The 21,812-nt window shown below is 40.5% G+C and overlaps 1 protein-coding gene across 1 annotated transcript in view; it reads right to left on the bottom strand.

The window, feature by feature from the left end:
- Nucleotides 1-9,810, bottom strand: part of LOC144512248 (uncharacterized) — a 45,605-nt gene extending 35,795 nt beyond the window's left edge. Inside the window, exon 1 of the transcript XR_013500977.1 lies at nt 9,609-9,810. The gene's annotated coding sequence lies outside the window, so the exon portion shown is untranslated. The remainder of the gene's footprint in view (nt 1-9,608) is intronic.
- Between the last annotated feature and the right edge of the window lie 12,002 nt (nt 9,811-21,812).

The following is a 21,812-nucleotide window of genomic DNA, read 5'->3' as shown; positions in this document are numbered from 1 at the left end:
CGTAAATAAACACACACACATAATGCAAGACATGGAACCGTGAATTACACACACGCGCACACATACACACACGCAGAACAATGCGCAGCTAAACACATGAACAGAGTTATTCATCTGTATCTCTCCTCAGATCTCTAGCCCCCACAGTGCTTCTTTCTTACCAGATGAGTCTCCGTTTACGGGAACGTGATGATCAGCTCGGACCTTTAACCTCCTCACTGCTGCAGTTTATGTTGCTCATAAAGGGAACTGATGCTAGATGTTTAGGATAAGTGCATGCTGAAGATGGAGATGAGATGAGTTTACGCATTACTCAGAGCACAGTGTGTTGTTGATGGTGAACTTCAATCAGCCTGAAGGGACACACACCCACTAGGATATTAGCATCTATTTCCAGTCGATTCTATACTGAGAACGTGTTCAAACTTAAACTATTTTTCAGTCTTGTGCTTTTTTTTCTTTTCCTCTCATTTCTTTACTTTTCTTCTCAGCCAGAGGTGGGGCCCGAAGATTAGTCATTAGTGATGTCACTTGGACAGGTATGTCACAATCAGGCCGAAAGGTTCCACTTTTGCAAAATAAATAGAACAACAATGTACAGATTGCCGTGACATTTATTAGGCAATTTCCCTGCTTGCCAGAGATGGAACTTTTATTGTATTTTGGACAGTTGATGGAAGCAAAATGTCAACTATGCAGACACAAGATATCATGTTCACAAGGGGAGAAACCCATTTGTTTTTTGCAGTACTTTCACAAAACATCAGTGGTGTAACGTAACCAAGTACCTTTTCTCAATTACTGTACGTAAGTACAAATGTTGAGGTGCTTGGACGCCAGATTTCATTCATTTAGGCTGGATATCTGTTGCCTTGGGGTTCCTTTGTGTTGGCGTTCTAACCTCTGGTGGATTTGTGAGGACTATGGTTACCTGCTCCTCAGATCTCTGCAGGGTAAATCCAGACAGCTAGCTAGACTATCTGTCCAATCGGAGTTCTCTGTTGCACGACTAAAACTACTTTTGAACGTACACAAGTTCCACCAAAACAAGTTCCTTCCTGAGGCTATTTTGCAGCGGCACCACGGCTATTCCTGGTTCTTAGCACCGCCCAAGACGATTGTGATTGGTTTAAAGAAATGCCAATGAACCAGAGCACGTTTTTCTCCCATTCAGGAATGCTGTGTGGACTAGCCAGGCCCTCCTCTGCAGCGCCGTGTTGGAGTAAGGTCTGGCAATGCGATACTATTCCCTGAAAAACGCGCGTCATTCTGCGTCACTTGTAACACACGTTATAATGCTCGCCTAGCTGCTAGCGTAGCACGCCCTCAAAACAAGCTAGTTAGAGCGGAGACCCGAAGAGTTCAGGAGACAGTGCAGAATTAAAACGTTACGTATGAAAGACTCATTTGTTAACATTTTAATAACTTACCACTCTGAAACGTCTTGCTACAGTCTAGGTTCTACGAGCCGTAGCCATGGTTACCAGCTGAAGCGGGTTTGTTTTGGATCATACTAGCTTGCTCGTCAGGCCCCGCCCTACTCTGCTTCTGACTGGCTAGTAGTCCTTACCTAGGTATTGAGCATGTGTGACTCCCAACAAAGATGGAACAGAAGTGAGATGTCTCACTCTGTAGCTAAAACAGAGAGCTCAACACACAGGGTGAAAAGAGGAGCTGCAGCAATGTGCAGTACAACAAATATATGGTGTTTTTTTTCAAAAATTAAACCATGTAAACCTATTCTGGTACAACCTCTAAATACAATTATGAACCTGAAAATGAGCAAAATTTGAGGTCTTTAAATTAACACATCTTAAAGGCGGATTCTCTGAAATTGCCGAAATATGCAATATTTTTTTAAGATGGCTCATTTTCAACTGTAGTCCTAGTTACCTAGCATGCATGTCTTGGTGGGATGAACACCGGAGCACCCAGAGGAAACCCACGCAAATACGGGGAGAACATGCAAACTCCACACAGAAAGGCCCTGCGCGGACCGGGGATCCAACTCTGCAGTTCCAACTTGCTGTGACGCACAAGTGCTACCTACTGAGCCACCGTGCCGTAATATGAGTCAGGAGAAATGACCCTGAAAGCCACATCTGATCATATCAAGTCACATCTCTCTCCTGTATGCTCACAGACAGGTAGATAGACATCTGGTACTGGATCAGTGATGAACTAACAGATTTGCTACAGTCTTGCAGACACTGATCCCTGATGTGTCTGATTAAGGGGCAAAACAGCAGACACGGCAGACACACAAAGCTAATCACAAGGACAGGGACAGCACAATCATTAGCACAGGACATGTGTCTTTATGTGCCTTTATGTGTTATATTTGGCACAACAAACATGTCCAGCTCATCTTTTCTGCCCTCTCTGCCCCCCCCCCCCAACGATCCTGTTCCATCCAAGCGGCAACTTCAGGGCCTGAAAAGTGAAGCCAATGCAGTAGTGCCTTAAACCTGCATTCTATCTAATTTCCAGCAGGGGGCGACTCCACTGGCTCCAAAAAGAAGTGAGAAAGTGGGAAATGAGCCTACTTCTCACTTGATTTATTACCTCAGTCAACATTTTCCTAACACGTTTATGACCTCAATTGCTAGTTTTAAGTCTTCTTCAATAGAGCATGATGATGTTTGTAGATTATGGTCCCATCTATTCTAAAATTGGTAATAAAGCAGGAGATGCTTTAGGGGTGTGGCTACCTCCGACCTGTAAATCGTGATTGAGGTTTAGCAATACTAACCATGGCACTGTGTACATTAAAATAGACTTGAACCTTTTTTTGGGTGTTGTCTGAGTTTTCGTCTTACACTTTAACCCCCTTACTGTGTTTTCACTTCATCAAAGTTAATTGGACGACATTGGTTGCCTAAAAATGTCTTGTTCAGCATTCTCCCAACCAAGCTAGCAAGCTAGCGGTAGTGTTAGCTGGTAATTTAAGAGACAGTCTGCTGTTTTTTTAACCAGCTCTGTGTACTGCCGGATGCTACGTGCTTTCTTTATATACAGTCTATGGTTCCTTGTGTTGCATAATGTGCCTATGATACCTTACAGTACATACACATTACTGACAGCTGCTGTGCTTCACATGAGTCCAACACACTGATGCAGCCTGGTTCAAAGACTTATACTTCTCTGCACACATTTATTCAATACACTGTCTGGACGTATTCGGTGACAACATGGCGACGGATTAAATTCTTTTTTTAAGTTCAGCTCTGCAGCTGCAGACACATCGTCTCCTTGTGGACGAAGCAGTAGGATTACTGTGTTTAAAGCCACTCTTTATCAGCAACACCCTGTTTTACAGTTATACCAGTACATTTACACTCTACCACTGGCAGCTGGGGGTTAAAGCTGCACTAGGTGGGCATTTTTCTTAAATAATTACTGCAGTTCCCTCTAGAGCTATGATCGGGGCCAAAGAAATCAGGCCTGACCCTACATGAACATGCATAGTTTCTGTCCAAGCCCAACCCTAGCCCAAACAACGGCAGCGGTTTTGGGCCCAAACCTGATTAAAAACCCAAATGTCCATAAAAATAAAAAAGGATCCATGTCTGTAAGTTGATTAGATATATAGATGGCGATCACACACAGCGGATCACAGAAGGCTTGTATCATGTGGACGCGCCGACAGTGTTGTTGTCATTACTTAGAATTCCTCATGGGGGAGACAGAAACTACGCACTATAGCTTTAAGTGCTTTGCTAAAACACTTTTAATTCCCTTTCACCTCCTTGATTTGATCAGAATTTAAACCAGAAACCTTCAACTCACAACGCTACTTCTAGCCTACCATCATATCATAGATCACACCATACTCATATCTACTACAACTGCTGCCTTAAGTCAACATAATGGTGATCTGCTGAGTAATTTGTGGTAAAACCTCAAAGGCCCAAGGAGTGTTTTGTATGCATTTCCCCTAAGCAGTGCAATCTGAGCAGCAGGGCTGCAGGGGAATTGCAGTAAGCACTGTTGGAGCTTCTGTATAATTAGGAATGTCCACACACTAGTCAGAACGGTAGAATCTACACGAGCCAGAGTTTAAACTGTATCCACAAGCAACATTGTGCCGTCACTGTGCATCTTTGGCCTAAATGTAATAAAAAGAGCAAAATAGTCTGTTTTGCGGGCCGTTTTATTTGGCAGTTTGCTGAGTATCTGTACCTGCGTTTTATTTGCCTGATAACCGATACATGCTACTTTGGCTTGGCTACAGCTCTGTGTCCGTCCCTCTGCTCCGGTTTCTCTCCTCACTGAGTCTGACTTAATGTCCCGCCCACAACACTATCTGACTATCTTCTACTGAGTATTATGTTCAACGTTTCTAATTCATTAAATAATTGCTCAAAGCATTTAAACAAACTTTTGTGTTGGAGTTTTTAACATTCCAAAATCTTAATTTTGACTTTAAGATTCATTTTCACTGTAAATGCATATCGGTTCCAAATATCGGTTATCAGTTTCATTAACTACTAATAATCAATATCGGCCTTCGACACATGGCTGCTGGTTTCCTACACCGCGGGGGACGAACGCGCCCAGTGTGACTGACAGACAGCTAAGGGAAACCAGACCAGCAGGGAGCACACAGCCCTGGAGACACAGCCACACAGTGCTAGCGTTGTTCCCGTTGCCCTTGGACTCCGAGACATTTATCCACCGGGTTTGACAGACGAGGACCCCCCCAAGCCAGGAGAGAGAGCGTCTCACTGGCTGAGGGAACTGTCACGGCTCGAGAGACTCTAAAGCATCAATGCAATGTAGCAAATGCAGTGTTAACATGGCCACAGCCAGGAGGGAAAAGTCAGCATCCCACTGGCTTGAAGGGAAACGTCAATCACCACCAATGCAGCGCTATGACAAAGCTCTTTTTCTGCCAACTACCTCAGTGTGTGTGTGTGTGTGTGTGTGTGTGTGTGTGTGTGTGTTTCTCAGGGCGCTGGTTTTGCTGCATCCAAATGTGCCGTACATCGTGTTCCTGAGTGGCGTCTGACAGCAGCTCCGTGTGCTGCCAAAGAATGTGCTTCCTGGCACTGGCCCTAACCGCCGACTGTCCTACACACACATAGACACACTTACACGCATGCACGCACGCACGCACACACGCACAGATCTCTTTCCTTCTATCAAACAGACACACTAGCATTTCCCTGATGTCTCCACCTTTTCCCCTTTATAGGTATTTGTTTGAGCGAGAGAATGGCTTGGTATGTCTCACACACACACATTCAAAAATAATCCCCCCTCAGAAACACATCTGTTTTCTGTAATTCCCTTGCCAGGGTCCAGACCCTTGAATCTGCCTACTCCACTGATTTGTGTAGCATCATGATATGAAGCAGCGGTTGAAAAAGCAATTGATCCAATCAGCGCCACAGGCCGGACTAACGCCGTTGTCAAGCTGTATCAATATCTAACCCGACATTGTAGTTTGTTTTTACTTCGCTCCACTCTTAAAACCCGGAAAACAGTACGTTAGCATGGCATCCGGCAGATACGTTAGTCTCTAGTGATTGTTTAGGGGAAATCGAATACCCCTTCCCTTGCATTTCGCGCAATATCATACAGAGTCAATGCAATGACGCAAATTTGCAGTGGGCGAAGCCAATAACGCAAATGGGGCGATGCAAACACTCATCATATCCATGCAAGTTTAATACATATTTTAATTTGAGCGATCAAACTCACACGAGTTACCGACAAATAACAAATAACCCATATTACAAAAAAAAGACTACAACTAACACTAAAACTAATCAAAACTAAACTAGCAAACCTGCTTTAGAAACTAATTAAAACGGGCGCCCGGATAGCTCAGTTGGTAGAGCGGGTGCCCATATACAGAGGTTTACTCCTCAACGCAGCGGGCCGCAGGTTCGACTCCGACCTGCTGCCCTTTGCTGCATGTCGTTCCCCCCTCTCCCTCCCCCTTCATGTCTTCCGCTGTCCTGTCAAACTAAAGGCCGAAAATGCCCCAAAAAATAATCTTAAAAAACGAATTAAAACTAAACCGAATTTGAAAACAAAAAGCCAACAAGAAATAGAAAAATAAAAACTAATGAAAAATTCTAAACTATAATAACCTTGCTGTGGAAGTCATCTTGGGCTTTGGGAAACACTGATCGCCATTTTTCACCATTTTATAGACCAAACAACTAATCAATTAATTTAGGTAATAATCATCAGATTAATTGACTATGATAATAGTCGTTAGTTGCAGCCCTAGTCTTGAATCAAGTCTGATGAGTCATTTTTGAACCAGAAAAATAAAAGTCCCTATCGAAGAAGACTTTCTTGACTAAATGTGCAAGTTAAGAATCCGGATGAAGCAAAAGCTGAAGAATGTTTTCATTAAGCTGTCGCACCACACTTTAATACTAATTGCAGTCAGTTGTCATACAGTCCCTGTCTATGTTTGGCCTCTCCGTCTCATCTCTACAAGGTCTGACATTTTCACAATGACACAAGTGTCGGTACATGAGTGTTTTCATGTGTATTCTGTGGGCAGGAGTGACAGCTCTAATGAATGAAGACATGGCTGAGTATGACGTTGCAACTCCCAGGTGAAAACCCCAAGGGTAGAGGCAGTTGATCTGTTACCACGTTGACACACAGCACAACCAACAGCTGAGTCATAACACGACACATGAACTCTGACACTCATTAGAGTAGTTCTCTTACGGCTGCTTGGCAATGTTCAGCCTGTTCTCATGAACAGTTCTTCGTTCAAAAAGCTACGAAAAGTTAACGTACTGTAATCCGTAAGAATTCCACGTTTTATCTGCTGTATGCACCACATTAACCGCCGCTGTATAAGAATGCAGCTGGCCACTTAGGAAGAAAGTCGCGGTGGATCGGTGGGCGTTAACACACAGGACTTTCAAGCCGGAGTTCGCTTCCTGGGGGGAAAACAAAAGACTTTCACCCAAGAAATCCGTGTTCCTTGGGAATGTTTTAATCCAAACCATTTCTAAACTTAACTAGTCGTTTTGGTGCCTAAACTTAACTTTTGTGGCAGCCTAACGCTCACATTTTGTGGCCTAAACTTAACCCTAATGTCCGCCGAAACCGCTCTGACGGAGTTCTGTAGCGGCTTAAACAACTAGCAACTGCCGCTCGGCGTCTTGGAGCTCGTAGCCCTCCGGCGTCACGTGACCAGCCGCCGGTATCCTAGTTTCGTAAGATAACTTACGTTTTGGTGTGCATACATTTTTTATTCGATATCATGCGGACTTGTTCATGAGAATGCTATGCAATGTTACTCCCATTGTTGGGTGCTATCTACTAGGGAGGAGCAGTTCAAAAAGAAAAACAGAGTTTTGCCCTCACCAGATCCTGCAGACCCTAGTCCATATCGACAGTGTTTAATGTCTGGGATTGCTCCGGTGCCGCAGGAGGTTCCGTCGGATGTCCCTCATTTTCGGCCGAATGTCCACTACCTTCCGCGTTCTTTGTGTTGGCTTTTAAAACTTTTAAAACTCAAAAATCAATTTTTTTTTGGATTTAGCTGATCCATTGTAGTCGAGTACAACTCCAATAGTCCATAGTTTAATCAAGAGTCACGCCTGTCAACTTTGTCATAATTTGGAATGAGATCATTTTGATCGTTTCGTTGATGGTTAATATGTTTCGATCCTCAAATATGAATGTTTTTTTTTGCTTTATTTAACAAGGAAAGGAACTGACATCACTGTTTTGTAATTGAGCTGCAATATGGGGGGGCGCTACAGCCCCACTGCACCTCTGCTAAACTGCCACCAAATCCCGTCTTTCTTAAAAAAAAAAAAAAAAGATGAAGTTGAAATATTTGCAAAAGCTACGCTCTTTCACTTTCAGCCAGTACTGAATTTATGCGCTTACCGGGTACAAGAGCATACGTACGGAAGAGGATTAGAGCCAATGTGAAAAATGTATTTGAGTTCTGAGTTTAAAGTTAAAGTTTAAAGTCAGAATTCTGAGAAACTCTGACTTTAAACTGGGTTTCTGACTTAATTCTCAGAATTATGACTTTAAACTCAGAATTATGACTTTATTCTATATACATTTTTCACATGTGGCACTAATCCTCCTCCATATTTAAGAAATGATAGTAACAACAACACTTTCAACTTGTCACTCTCAAACACTGCAGACAAAGTGCATGAAGCAGAGCTTCTGTAACCACAATGACCCACAAAAATCCCCTTTATAATGGCGACGTCTTTCATCCTGCAGCTTATTAAAATAATGTAACAGCATTATACTATGAACTGCATGAGCTCCTCTGCAGGACAATGTTGCTAATAAGTGGAATAAACTTCCTCGGTGGGTAATTACGCCAATTAAAATGCAAAACACTGTACCTCCGAACGGTGTACAGTGAACGATGGGGCTCTTGAGATCATTTATAGACATGAAAAGAGTACTACTGAAAACTGCTGCTTTAGCAATCTATGAGGATGCTTCCTCCGAACGTGTGCACTTTGACCTGGAATCTCTCCCAGTCACACCAGCTGGACACGGGGCAGAAAAACACTCTCCGGCAGCAGAGAAGACACTTTGATCTTTAAATAACCGCCTGAAAAAAACAGCCAGCAGGCAGACAAAACAACCTCATCACCAGTACTCACGGCTGTGTTTTTACCCAGCATGCAGTGGGAATACAAACTCCATCAGCGCTGTTGCCATGTGTTTCCCAATCTTCTCCTGTTAAATCTCCTCTCCTCGCTGCTTTTGACATTAGAGTAGCGCTATGGTTTTGCCTTGCTGTGTGATCATGAATGAAAAGTGGAACATGACTCACAGACCTCAAAGGGTTCTAAATGAGCCGGCGATGTGCTTACATACATGTGTTTATGGGTGACTGGACGAATCATAGCGATGAGGCAGAGGGAGATATTGGATCTGATTGTGAGTAACAATTTTTTTTTTTTTTTCACATACCATACATACAACTCGCAACATGAGCAACCACCCCCCTTCGTCAACATCACCCATCCAGACGAAAATCAAGAAAAGATGACAAAGTAACTACAATATTCAAGACCAATTCAACTAAATAGTAACAAAGTAGAAAACAAACCAACCCATCACACACACGTCTCTCCCCAGCACAAAGCTTCTTAGGAGCCCTCCAGAAAGCTCAGGTACTTTCCCTATTTCCTAGTGTAGACATCTGATCTGGCAAACCGTGTATATGGCATTATTTCAAAAGGCCGCCACCCTAGCCATCTCACAAGCCCACTCCTGGATTGACGGCACCCCTTCATTCTTCCATCCTCTTAAAATAATCTGTCTGGCTATTATTAAACTAGTCTGGACCCAGCTTCTTATGCACCTAGGATTGACCCATCTCCCAGAACAAATCATTTTGGGCTGAATGGAACCTGGGTCCCTGCAGTTAGACATAGGTTATCATGTATCCCGGTCCAAAAATCCTGGACCCAACCACAGGACCATAGGACATTAAGTAATTGGCCGTCCTCCGTCTTTCAATAGTAACAATTTGGTGTGTACGTACACACACACACACACACACACACGCACGCACACGCACACACGCACACACACACATTTAAAGATAAACGGGTAGATGGAGAAAATGTAATTACCTGCACTGTTCGGGCTGATTGGCATCACTTCAAACTCCACCAATGACTAAAAAAGAAAGCCTGAATTAAATAATGAAATCAAGTTTGTGATTGCAAAGAAAGCTCAGTCAACCTCATCAACACTATTTGAACTTGAGGTGGAGGAAAGTCCCAAACGCAGTCATAGTTTCTTCTCCGAATTACAACTGAGAGCATCCACCAAAACCACGCTACTAGAAATGCAAGCAGTCCTACTGTAGCGTCCGATCTGATCTGGCTCACGCTGGCTTTTGGGCCCAGGAGAACCAATAAGAAGCAGGCAGGGCGGAGCCTCAGCGAGCTGTTAATCATATTACCCAACTTGTTGTTCCTGCAGGAGCATGGTGCAATCTGGTATCATTACAGCGGGCAGCAAAACAGGCAGGCTACAGAGCAGCTCAGAGGTGAAACCACAGGCACTGCTGTGACAACTGACACTACATTTGGGTCTCAAGTGGCCCAAGCAGGCAAAGGATGTCCAATGGCAAGGAAGATGGACATGAACCACGTGGTGTGTTTGTATTGCTGCCCCCCACTAACAGGAAGCTGACACAGACAGTGGAGAGATGACAGGAAATGAGGGGAGAGAGAAATAGGGAACGGTATGAAACAAAAGGTCCCTGGCCAGACTCCACCACGAGACTAACAGCGCCATGTACTCATGAACACAACCTGACACAGATACAATGTTTACACTATTTGACCACATATCTCTTGTAGTGTTAACGCAAATGCTTCCTGATGCGTCCCTGACAAGGACGTTAACAGGAAAATATGTCGTCAATGCAGGACACGGTGGTAGTTTTGCCGACAGCGCACCAACGCTCTACAACTTGCCCATTTTACGATGATGTTACGCCAAGGTCTAGGAGTGTCGGAGCGCAGCATTAAAAGAAAAAAGGAAACGGGAGAGTGGAAATTGAAATAATAAAGTAATTTATAACTTTGACATGAAACAATGTTATTTCACCAACACAACCAGGCCTTGACATTAGTACCTGCCAACCTGCCACAAGCGGGTAGATTTCGGCAGTGGCGGGTAATACAGTCACTCTCACTAGCCGCTTTGGCGGGTGGCATGCCTTTATATTGTAACACTGGCGGCTGGAGTACTGTGCCACTATGCAGCCGCCCGACACAGAAACACAGCTGTGACCCAGTGTGCAGCAGCAGTCCACGGCCGGAATACGGTGGCCCGTACAGCACATCAGACCAGCAAGCCGAGGCAACAGATGCGTCTGTACAGGTCATGTACTGTATAAGGTACAGGTTTGTAGAAGAAGTACAGAGAGAGCGTGCAGCAGGACAATTTAGCAGGACATTTGGTCTGTGCGACCCGCTTCCCATCATCGAGGGCGCGTGCCGGCTGCTTAGTGACACGCGAGGGCGCTCCAAATCACTTCCAACTACTTTCAACTAATCTTCTACACCCCTGCACCACCTAGCCTATGCAATAAGAAGCTACTCTTTTTGTCTGTATTTTATTCGGTTGCAAGTTTTAATACAAAAAGGAGCTTTACACACAGAGCTATATTTATCAGAGCTGAATATTTGATGACTGCATTGTTATATTTTATGTAGTCTTGATTTTGGTGTTTTCAGTGCTCATTTAAAAGTGCTGTGAATCTGGTTCTTCAAGTTATTTGTAGCACACCATAGTCAACTTTATTTAAATAAAACCGAATAAAAAGTAATTTTCCACAAAATAGCGGCTAGTGAAAATGCTGAGTGGCTAGTAGCTTTGGAAAACCACTAGCCGCAGTGACTGGTGAGCAAAAAAGTAAATGTCAAGCCCTGAACAGAACCAAACACAAACAAACAATCTTATCTTAATAATTATCTATCGGAAGCTGACCTTCAGGGTGAATCAAGGCTAAAATAATAAACAGAAAATATATACAGAAGGTAGGGTAAGGTTAGCAAATAACTTAAGCAGATGCTAAGCTAATAGGCAAACACAGAAGTCAAACAAAGAAACACATAGCACTCTATAAATATCTAACTCTAACTCTATCTATAAAACACTAACCACCAAATTCACTACAGAATGTAACTCAACACAGTCATCACAAAGTCCAAATGGTTTACTTGAGGTCAAGGGAATTATTCATTCATTAAACATTTGACAGTGTAATCAAACTTTACGACATCTTTATGTCAAGTCCAAATTGTTCCACTTTACTTGAGATCAAGGGAAATATTCATAACACAATTATATATTAAAATGTGTATATTGGGATAAACCCCTTGAGATGTATCATCTCGTTTTCGAGGGGGTCCCAATTATATCCCAATGTAAAACCTAACCACTTATGACATTTTATTGTAATGTTAACACATAAAGCTAAATAGTTTCTGTAAGTTTGATAATTAGGCCTGCTATGACATATTTAATACAGGTTAAGTTGTCTAGGTTAATGTTAAGTTGTTATAACACAATAACATAATCAAACAATGCTAACTTTGCATTAAAAGTGTCATAATTTACAGAATGACACTTAATGACAACAGTCATAAACCTTCATAAAGACTCCTTCATGTTCATCCCAGGTGTCATGTCATGGTTATGACAGTGTCATGTCAGTCTCATGCACACCCCTTTAGCTACTTTTAGTACTGCCAATCATTTCCCATGCGCCAGTTTCTCTGCGAGCATAATCCAGCCATAGAGAAACTTGCTGCAAATATCTGATCCATCACAGTGAACAACTCACCCCCACTATTTTTGTGAAAGTAACAATGTCTGGCAATGTTCTCTCTGACACCAAAGGTTAGAGAGCTGGCTAACAAATAAAAATAGCATCAGTGAGCTGTGTCAATAAAATTAAACCAAGACAAACAATCAACCAATGGGGACAGCATAAAGGGAAGAACTGTGGACAGTTTAAAGGGAAGAACTGTGGACAGCATAAAGGGTTGAACTTGGTGGTCAAGTTTGCTGTTAGAATTTTATAGCTTCTTGAACGCAGCAGGAGGGGTGTTAACGACGGTTCTCGCTTAAACCTTTTTTTTTTAGACTGATGCCGATACTGATATTTGAGAGTTGAAAATGTTTTATTACAACACATCAGCTGTTCAGTTGCTGTCATCTTTAAAAGAAATACTAACTGCTGCCAACTGCAAGCAAATGAAGACAACAGTACTTGGCAAATAGCCGATGAAATTGGGGCAGGGGCAACTGACAATTGGCCCCACTTGGCATCAGTTTTGGGCGATCTGCCTTCATTGTGTTGTTATGCCACACTCGGGGCACGTGACATTGCAAGTGTGGGACTATCCCCTAATAGTAGCATCTCAAGCCAAGGGCAATTAAAACCCAATTTTAAAACCATTCTATCAGCCGCTGAGCTTAAATCATAGAATATAGGATTTTATTTTCTGTCATGGGGGTTCTTATCTGACCATCTTGAGCAGTATGCTCAAAAGAATGGCAATGGATGCAGCCTGGCAGGTTGGAAATAAAAAAGGTCAGCAGTAAAGTGAAGTAGTACAATTCATAGTTTATGGGCAAAATATGCAAAACCACTAATATGGTCCTTTAAAGTACAGACTCTGAACTTAGCATTTGCATGTAATGAACCTAAACACACTCTAAAAAGCAAACACGCACAGTAGGTTTTTCAAATTACAGGGACTACAAGTGTGAGAATGCCCCTTAAAGTTCATAAAATGCCACTTAATAAAAAAAATAAAAATAATAATATGGTGCAAAACCTCCGCCATGAGGAGTAGGGGGTTCCTTTTAACGCATTTCACCCTACTTACATTTTATTCTAGGGTGTTGTCAAAGTCCGTGCCGGCCGGACATTTCGAGCGAAAACACAGCAGCAGACTGCTGCGTCAGCTGTCGCTATGGGTGTGCTCAGCGCCGTAACCGAACAACACCTCGAGCTTAAAACAACATCATAACCGACCTAACTGTCCACGTCAACGCAGGGGTCATATCTTGATCACTTTATGACTCGTGGAAGGTCTAGTTCGTCAGATCACACCGGCAGGATGTGAGATGTAGTAGAAAAAAAAGGAGCTAAGCTGAAAGGAAATGGTCTGAGGTTTCTCAGTTCTGTGTTCTTGATGCACATCTTCAACTGGACTCCATTTTTTGTCTTCCTTTCTCCTGATCAGCTTCCTGTGTGCCCTTGTTAGTCAAAAAACCCTTTTTTAATAAATCCCAAGGCCCTTCTCTCCCTGATTCCTGTTCCCTCTCCTTACTAGACTATACGGGGTAGTACACAGGTATTTGTGGCGGGGGGGGCTTTAATTCGTTGTTTTATCCGTTGTTATTATCATATTTGACAGTCCATTATTACTCGCAGCAGGTTGGAGCTTTTTTTTCATCAGCGAACGCGTTGAGGTGATTTGTTTGGCGGTTTGGTAGGGTGTTAATTTAATGATGTTTAAATGTACTGTACTCCCCGGGGGGAGGGAGAGAGAGACAGAGAGAGAGAGAGACAGAGAGAGAGAGAGCGAGACAGACAGACAGACAGACAGACAGACAGACAGAGAGAGAGTATGGACAGAAGTGGAGATGTGACACAAAAACGTTCTTCGATCATGAAGCCTAATGTAACAGTGACAGTGTATGAACAACACTGCAGACTGGAGTGTCTGTTGACAGCAACAGAGGGCTGGGTTAAAATAAGACATTCTCCAGTCTCCCTTGTGTTGTCTTCCCTTCGACCATGAACTTGTTGTCCATCCAGGTCAAAAGTGAAATAGAATTTTTGGTGGGGTTTTTAATCAGCAATTTTTTTCATGCTTTTGACACTTTGTGTCACTTTTTTCAACATTTTGTTTTAAATTCATGGTCAATAGGCCTATGTCACGCAACGATTGAAGACCGGGTGAACGTCTGTGAGTGGGGATACGGCTCTTCCGGTTAGCTTTTTACAATGCCCGATAGATACTGCTGGACCAAGTCTCTCCGCAACCTGCCTGAAGTCACCTACGGCGATGTGGTTGGGATTGTAAATGAACACTCTCAAAGTAAAAAAACATTTAGAAAACAGCAAAAAATGCAAAAGGTCTAAGACCGTGTACAGAAACTATCAGAGACATCAATGGCAGAAGCTCGCTCTAGCCGCGGCTACGGTAAACGTTTCTATGGTAACTCTATGGTGACTTCTAGCTTCTACATGAGCGGAAACCTTCGTTTCACAACCACGTAGCTCGGGGTCAGTCTACCTCGGATGGTTTAGACATTATGGGATGGTTTAGACATTATGGCTGATAATCTAAATCCTTTTTTTATTTATTTATTTTACGAGGAATACCTCTTGAGATGTGTCATCTCATTTTCGAGAGGGTCCTCGGTAGGACTGGACAGTACAAAGGACAAGACATTACAGTACAACATACACATTCACTCACATACTAACTTCCCCCACCCCACACCCCTGCCCAGAAATCACCAGAATGATCATTACAAAATATATGAAAAATAATTAAGAACAAAAGAGAGAAATACTGAAAAACTGAAAAGAAAAAAATCAGAAAAATCAGATAACCAAAAAAACAATTAACAATTACACCAGAAGGCAATCAAGCTTTATGGAAAGCATTTACAACAATTGCTTGTTTGCAAATAAATAAACAAAGATGTCTTGAAGGATCTCAAATATGTGATTAATCTTAGTGACCTAGGCAAGCTATTCCAATCGAAGGGAGCTTTAAATTTAAATGAACGCCTGCCACTTTCTTTGAAAATGCGAGGCACATTAAAGGATAAGAAGTCAGTGTGTCTTAAACTATAAATTGTTTGGTAAAGTGTTAGATATTGTTTCAAATAGGGTGGATAGTTAAGATATATGCATTTGAAAATAATCTGAAACCAGTGAAACTGTCTCCTAGCGTTAGGTGACAAGAGGAATACAGGACACAATGATGTGTTCTGTAGGGGCATCTCAACACAAATCTACAGATACTATTAAAAACAACAGTCAGAGGCTTAAGATTGGTCTCAGTAGTGTTCTGATATACTGCATCAGCGTAGTCTATAATTGGAAATAATAGATGTTTCACAATTCTTAACCTTATCAGCTGTGTAAAACAATTGTTAGAGCGATACAACATCCTTAGATTGCGATTTAACTTCCTTACAATAGTGTTTATGTGTACTTTGAAGGAGAGTTGAGAGTCAAGCCAAAGGCCAAGGTATTTATATTCATCTACTCTCCCAAGAGAGGTGCCATCTAAGAAGTTAATTAACAGGTTAGTCTGATTCAAGGCAGCAGATCTTGTTGGGAAAAGCATGCAGTATGATTTTTTCTTATTCAACAGAAGATCATTACTATTGGAGCCATTTTTGAATAGTATCGAAAATCATATTGAAGATTGTTCTGTATCTTAGATACCATAGTATCAGAAGTATATATCACTGTGTCATCAGCATATAAATGTATAGAACAATCGGAACAAACTTGGGGGAGATCATTGACGAAGATTGAGAATAAGAGAGGCCCCCAACGATGATCCTTGAGGGACACCTTTTTCCATAATAGAAAAGCGAGATAAACTACCGTGGATAAGGACACACTGATGTCAAAAATGTAAATAGGAGTTGAACCAGAGAAGAGCTTGTTTAGAGAGACCAATGGCATGAAGTTTATCCAAAAGAATATAGTGATTAACAAGGTCAAATGCTTTAGTTAAATCTATAAAAATTGCTCCGGTGGACATATTGTTATCCAAGGATGATAACACATCATTGGTAAGCTTTAGTAGGGCAGTTGTGGTAGAAAATTTTGGTCTGAAACCAGATTGATGTTGAGACAAAATGGAGGACTGATTAATATAGTTATATAACTGATTAAATATTAGCTTTTCAAAAAATGTTGCCACATTGCTAATAATAGAAATGGGTCTGTAATTGTTAAGATCGGATGGATCACCTCCTTTATGGATTAGAGTTACTCTGGCACATTTCCATCTTAGTGGGACCTCGCCAGAGGTTAATGATAAGTTAAATAGGTCTGATAATGGATATGCCAGTATGTTAGAAGCAATCTTTAAAAACTTAGTTTCCAAACCATCTAGGTCTCTATCGCTACCAGACTTCAGTTCTGAAATAACTCTCTGAACATCAAAGGGACAAATAGTTAAAAAAAGAGAAAGAAGAGGCACAGAAGAGTTGAGCATTATTTGTGGTGTTAAGGTAGTTAGGAGACTGGGAATTACATATAAAGCAATCAGAGAGTACTCCTGAGTCAATAATCCTATCGGGGTGAGTGACCAGGATCCAATCTAATAAAGATTTTTGATCTATTATCAACTCAAGTAGGTTCTTTAATTAGCTGTGTTAAATTGAGGGTCTCCAAAAAATGTCTTTCGTTGAGGAACGGTCTAACCAATTACGATTAAAGTCCCCTAAGATGATAATTTCTTTTGGACAATTTAAAGAGCTAATAGTATTGCCAATACACTTTGATTCTGAGGGGGAGCCTGGTGGTCTGTAAATGTTACCTATAATCAGATGTTTGTTTGCATGGAAACAGATTTTTACAAAAACACATTCAAAATACACAGGATTTTCACATGGAGTGATAAGCTCCGAGGATAAATATGAAGAAACATAGGTGGCTACACCACCACCACCACCACCACGTGCACCCCTGTCAACTCTATACAATGTATATCTGTCAAATTTAATTTATTCATCAGAAATATTAGTATTCAGCCAAGACAGAGTGATAACATCACTGGTTTGTTGTAGGCAAGCCATGCTCTTATAAGATCTATTTTGTTTGGCAGACTCCTAATATTAAGATGTATTACATGTAAACCTTTACCAATAATAGAGTAGCTGTTTTAGTAGTGTAGGGACAGGGATAGGGGTGAAGCAGGGACGAGAGGGGGAGCCACACACACACACACACACACACATAGTTGTCCAAGAACATAAACTAGTTGGCCATTCAGATGCTGGCTGCCCAATTTCAATAAAGGAAACCATAATGTCCAACATAATTGTATTTACCTTTGCAAATAAACTATCATTAGGCCTAGATACTTAACAGTCACTGTTTAATTTAGTTTAGTTTGGTGGGGAAAAAAAGCAAAAAGTTAGGAAGAAGGGAGAGAAAAAAGAAAAGATAGCCTAATAAAAGTAGAATAACATAACTTATGGAGAAAGGAACTGTTGACCGGAAGTTCTGATTCCCTACTCCGCATTCCGGAAGCAGGAAGTGTGACATAGGCCTATAAACCTAATTTATATGACATTATACCTCATTTTTGAGTTAAAAAGGCAGAACTTATGAATTATTTTGACTAATTGTTAAGATCAGAGGATGTTGAGTGGATCACAGACTGGTTTATGTCAAAGTTTAGTCAGGAGACATGTTTTTCAAATGATATAAAAAAAAAAATGAATAAAAAGCCCAAAATTCAATGAAAGTAATCATTAATCTTACCTGCAAAGAACATTGTATGGGTTCCATACAACGTTCATCCATGCATCCATGTTATATTTGGGCATTTTGGTTCAAAGAAACCCATATTTCTGATATAAAAAAAACAACACACACAAGACAACACAAGGGTTAAAATCCACCTTTGAGCGGTCTGATATCGATTAATAAAACCCTGAAATCGATCTTTTAATACATGCCTTTTCACCATGGATGTGGTGAACTGACCCCCTTTTTTAATCTGGTGCATTATAAAATGTATCTGAGGGTTGCTTCTTGCTACAATTTACAGCATAAGTTCTGGGTTTGTGTGTGGGTGTGTGTTGTTTCAACACTGATGTAAACTGAAACTTGTCGATCCATTCTGAATCCACTGACATGACCAAAATCAACAATCTCATATCTCGCTGAGTAAAATAAAACCGCACCGTCCTAGAGTTGTTTGGTGAAAGAGGACACATTAATGATAAAAAAAAAGGCCCATTGATGACACATCAAGAGAGAGAAAGAAACCGAGTTGATAACGAAGGCTCATTATTTACGTGTCATTCTTTGGTTTCTGTGCAGCAGTGAGCCAGATGTCGGCTCCGCCAGTGTGGTTGAACCAGTAATTACCGGCGGGATGAGGTGAACGCCAGCTCGGCCAACCGTTAGAAATGTTCTGACAGCGGGTTTCTAACTGCGATGAGAGACACTTTCATATCAAAACATGCAGTATCTAAACAAAGACCAGTTGTTCTGAGGACACAAGTACAAAAATCAGTGACACTTTTCTTGAAGGTATTTACATAAGAGTGACATGACACTGTCATGACAGTCATGACAAAAAACGATTGACACCTACTAAAAGAAGCGTTATGTCATAAACGTTTATGACTTGTTTATAATGTTTATGACACGTTCATGACAGTGTCATGTCAGTCTTATGTAGATACCTACTTAACCCTTATATTGTGTTTTCAAATTTGACCCATTTTCACGTTCTAATATGTAAAAAGTGCTATTTCCTTTCATTAAAAAAAATAGTTTCCTTTATTGGAACAAGGCTTCACAATATCCCCAGAAACTAGATATTCTAACAAAAAAGATGTCACAATTTTAGTAAATTCTTTAAAAAAAATCTCTACAAAAGAAAAGTAATGTATTAGTTTGCAAATATAAAGAGTGGTATATTTTAAGATAAAAAAGGTCCATCGGGCCAAAAACAAACAAAGATTTAAACCAGTGTTTAAATGCAAAATAAATACATAATAAGTTAGCTATGAGGTTAAAAACTTTATTGGATGATAATAATTGTTTTTTGAGTATTATGGGCTGAGTTAGAATAGAATAGACTGCCTTTTATTGTCACTATACACATAAAATAAATATAACATGAAATAAAATGCAAAAAAAGGGGGGTAGGGTGCACAGTTCTGAGACGCTATATATATATATATATATATATATAAATAAAGATGTTATATACAGTGTGATATGCAGTGTGGGTTATTGTGCATTATTTGAATATTGCCCAATAGTGGTGATCATATTCAATGAGTAATAGATATTGGACAATGAGAGTAATGATATTGCACAATAATGGAATTGCACAGTATTATCAATAGTATTAAATATTAAATATCACGTTAAATCACGGGTCAAATTTGACCTGCTAACACAGAAGATGTGTGCAGCTTTCTAACACATTACAAGGGTTAAGTAACAGTATGTAAGTATCATCAGGAAAATGTACTTCAAGTATTACAAGTAAAAGTACTCAATGCAGAAAAATCCTCACATTTTAGAAACTGGAAATGATCCAAACAGTTCTGTCAAACAACTCGGTGTTTAATGGTCTAATCATCTCAGCTGGACTTATTATATTGTTGGGTAGTTCAATTTATAATAAAACAGCAGATTTTAGTTCAGTTTTGTGTGCAACAATCTTCAATTTCTAAAGTAACTAAAGCTATAACAGATGAATGTAGTGGAGTAAAAAGTCCAATATCTCTCTCTGAGATGTAACGGAGTAGAAGTAGAAAGTGGCATGGAAAGAAAAGACTCAAGTAAAGTACAAGTCACAAATTTGTACTTAAGTACAGTACTTGAGTAAATGTACTTACATAGTAGTTACATTCCACCACTGCTTACAGAGAAACCAGAGAATGGTCCAATGAAAGATGAAGAACTTCAGTGTGATTGTTCCACAAGACCACAGAGTTCCAACTACATTCATTCAAATGGAATTTCAAAATAAAAGCGCATAAATGGAGACAGATTACTCGACTCAGCTAATCAGCCGCACACTTCAAACAGCGCCACATCTGCCTAGGGTGCAACTATCAAACTCTTATTCAGAGTTTGATAAACGTGTACTCTCCTGAAGTATGCCGCTTCAGCCAAAAAATGTACTCCATAAAATTGCCAACTTGAATCAATTCAATTTTATTTATAGTATCAAATCATAACAAGAGTTATCTCGAGACACGCAAGTTCCATTTTTAAAACCTTTTGTGTCGTTTCCAGCGTTGTGCATTCTAAAAGCAAGGCGTTGCTTTGTATTTCTTCCAAGAACAATTTGGAAAGTATGTCCTTGCATTTACAGCAACAAGTTCAAATGTGATGAGATATTTCCAACACTGAAAATGTTGTGCATGGTTACATTTCAACATCGGCTGCCAGTACATTTCCTGACATAGTTACAGGAAAAAAAAATCCCAGATCTCTGACAGGCCCTGAATAATCCTCACAAACCGTTAATGTGCTGAGGGCTTCCTCAAAATCCCTAAAGTTTCCTTTTAATTAAATATGTGGGTGTTTCTCCAGAAATTTACTTGGAATCCTAAAGTGGACCTCGCCCAGATCGGCCACGGCTGCGCACACGCACACGCACACGCACACGCACACACACAGTTGCTGTTCATATAGCAACTGATTATTCATAAGCAGAAAATTGTTTGAGGAAAAAAAAAAAAAATCAATGTGTGTTCCTGTCAAATTAATTAGCCTCTTATCTAAAATGGTCACTGCATGCTAATTGTGAAACTGAAAGAAAAACTATGAAGACTTCCAGAAAGGGAAAACAGAGCAAGATGGAGGTAGACAGACTATATATGGCAGGTCCTGTTAACGAAGAGAAAGACAGTATTGCACTTTTCACATTGTGTTTGCATGAAATAACTCAGGGACTCTAAGCAGGTTAGGACAAACAGTGAAAAGAACTCCCACGCACGTCAACACACAAAGCCTTCCGCTTGGACTAATGTACAGAAACGGTTGCCTTGATGCTCCAGATATTTCACTCAGCTTTATGACTCAGTCGCAGGCTCATTCCACAATGTATGTATGTATGTATGTATGTATGTATATATATATATATATACACACATACATATATATATACACATACATATACACCTACATACATATATATATACACACATACATACATATATATATATATATATATATATATATATATATATATATATATATATATACTCTATATATATATCATATATATATATATATACACATACATACATATATACATATATATATATATATATATATATACTATATATATATATATATATATATATATACATACACACACACACACACACACACATATACATATATACACACACACACACACATGAACTGCGTACTTTTATGCACATCTTGTGTTTTAGGGATTTGAAGATGTGCATAAAAGCATGCAGTTCTTGTGTGACCTGTGAAAATGTATTTGGTCACAGCTTTTATTGACTCACTTATTGGTCATGACATGAAG

This window comes from Sander vitreus, chromosome 23 (assembly GCF_031162955.1).
Source record: "Sander vitreus isolate 19-12246 chromosome 23, sanVit1, whole genome shotgun sequence".
NCBI lineage: Eukaryota > Metazoa > Chordata > Actinopteri > Perciformes > Percidae > Sander > Sander vitreus.
This window is presented reverse-complemented; position numbering and strand designations above follow the sequence as displayed.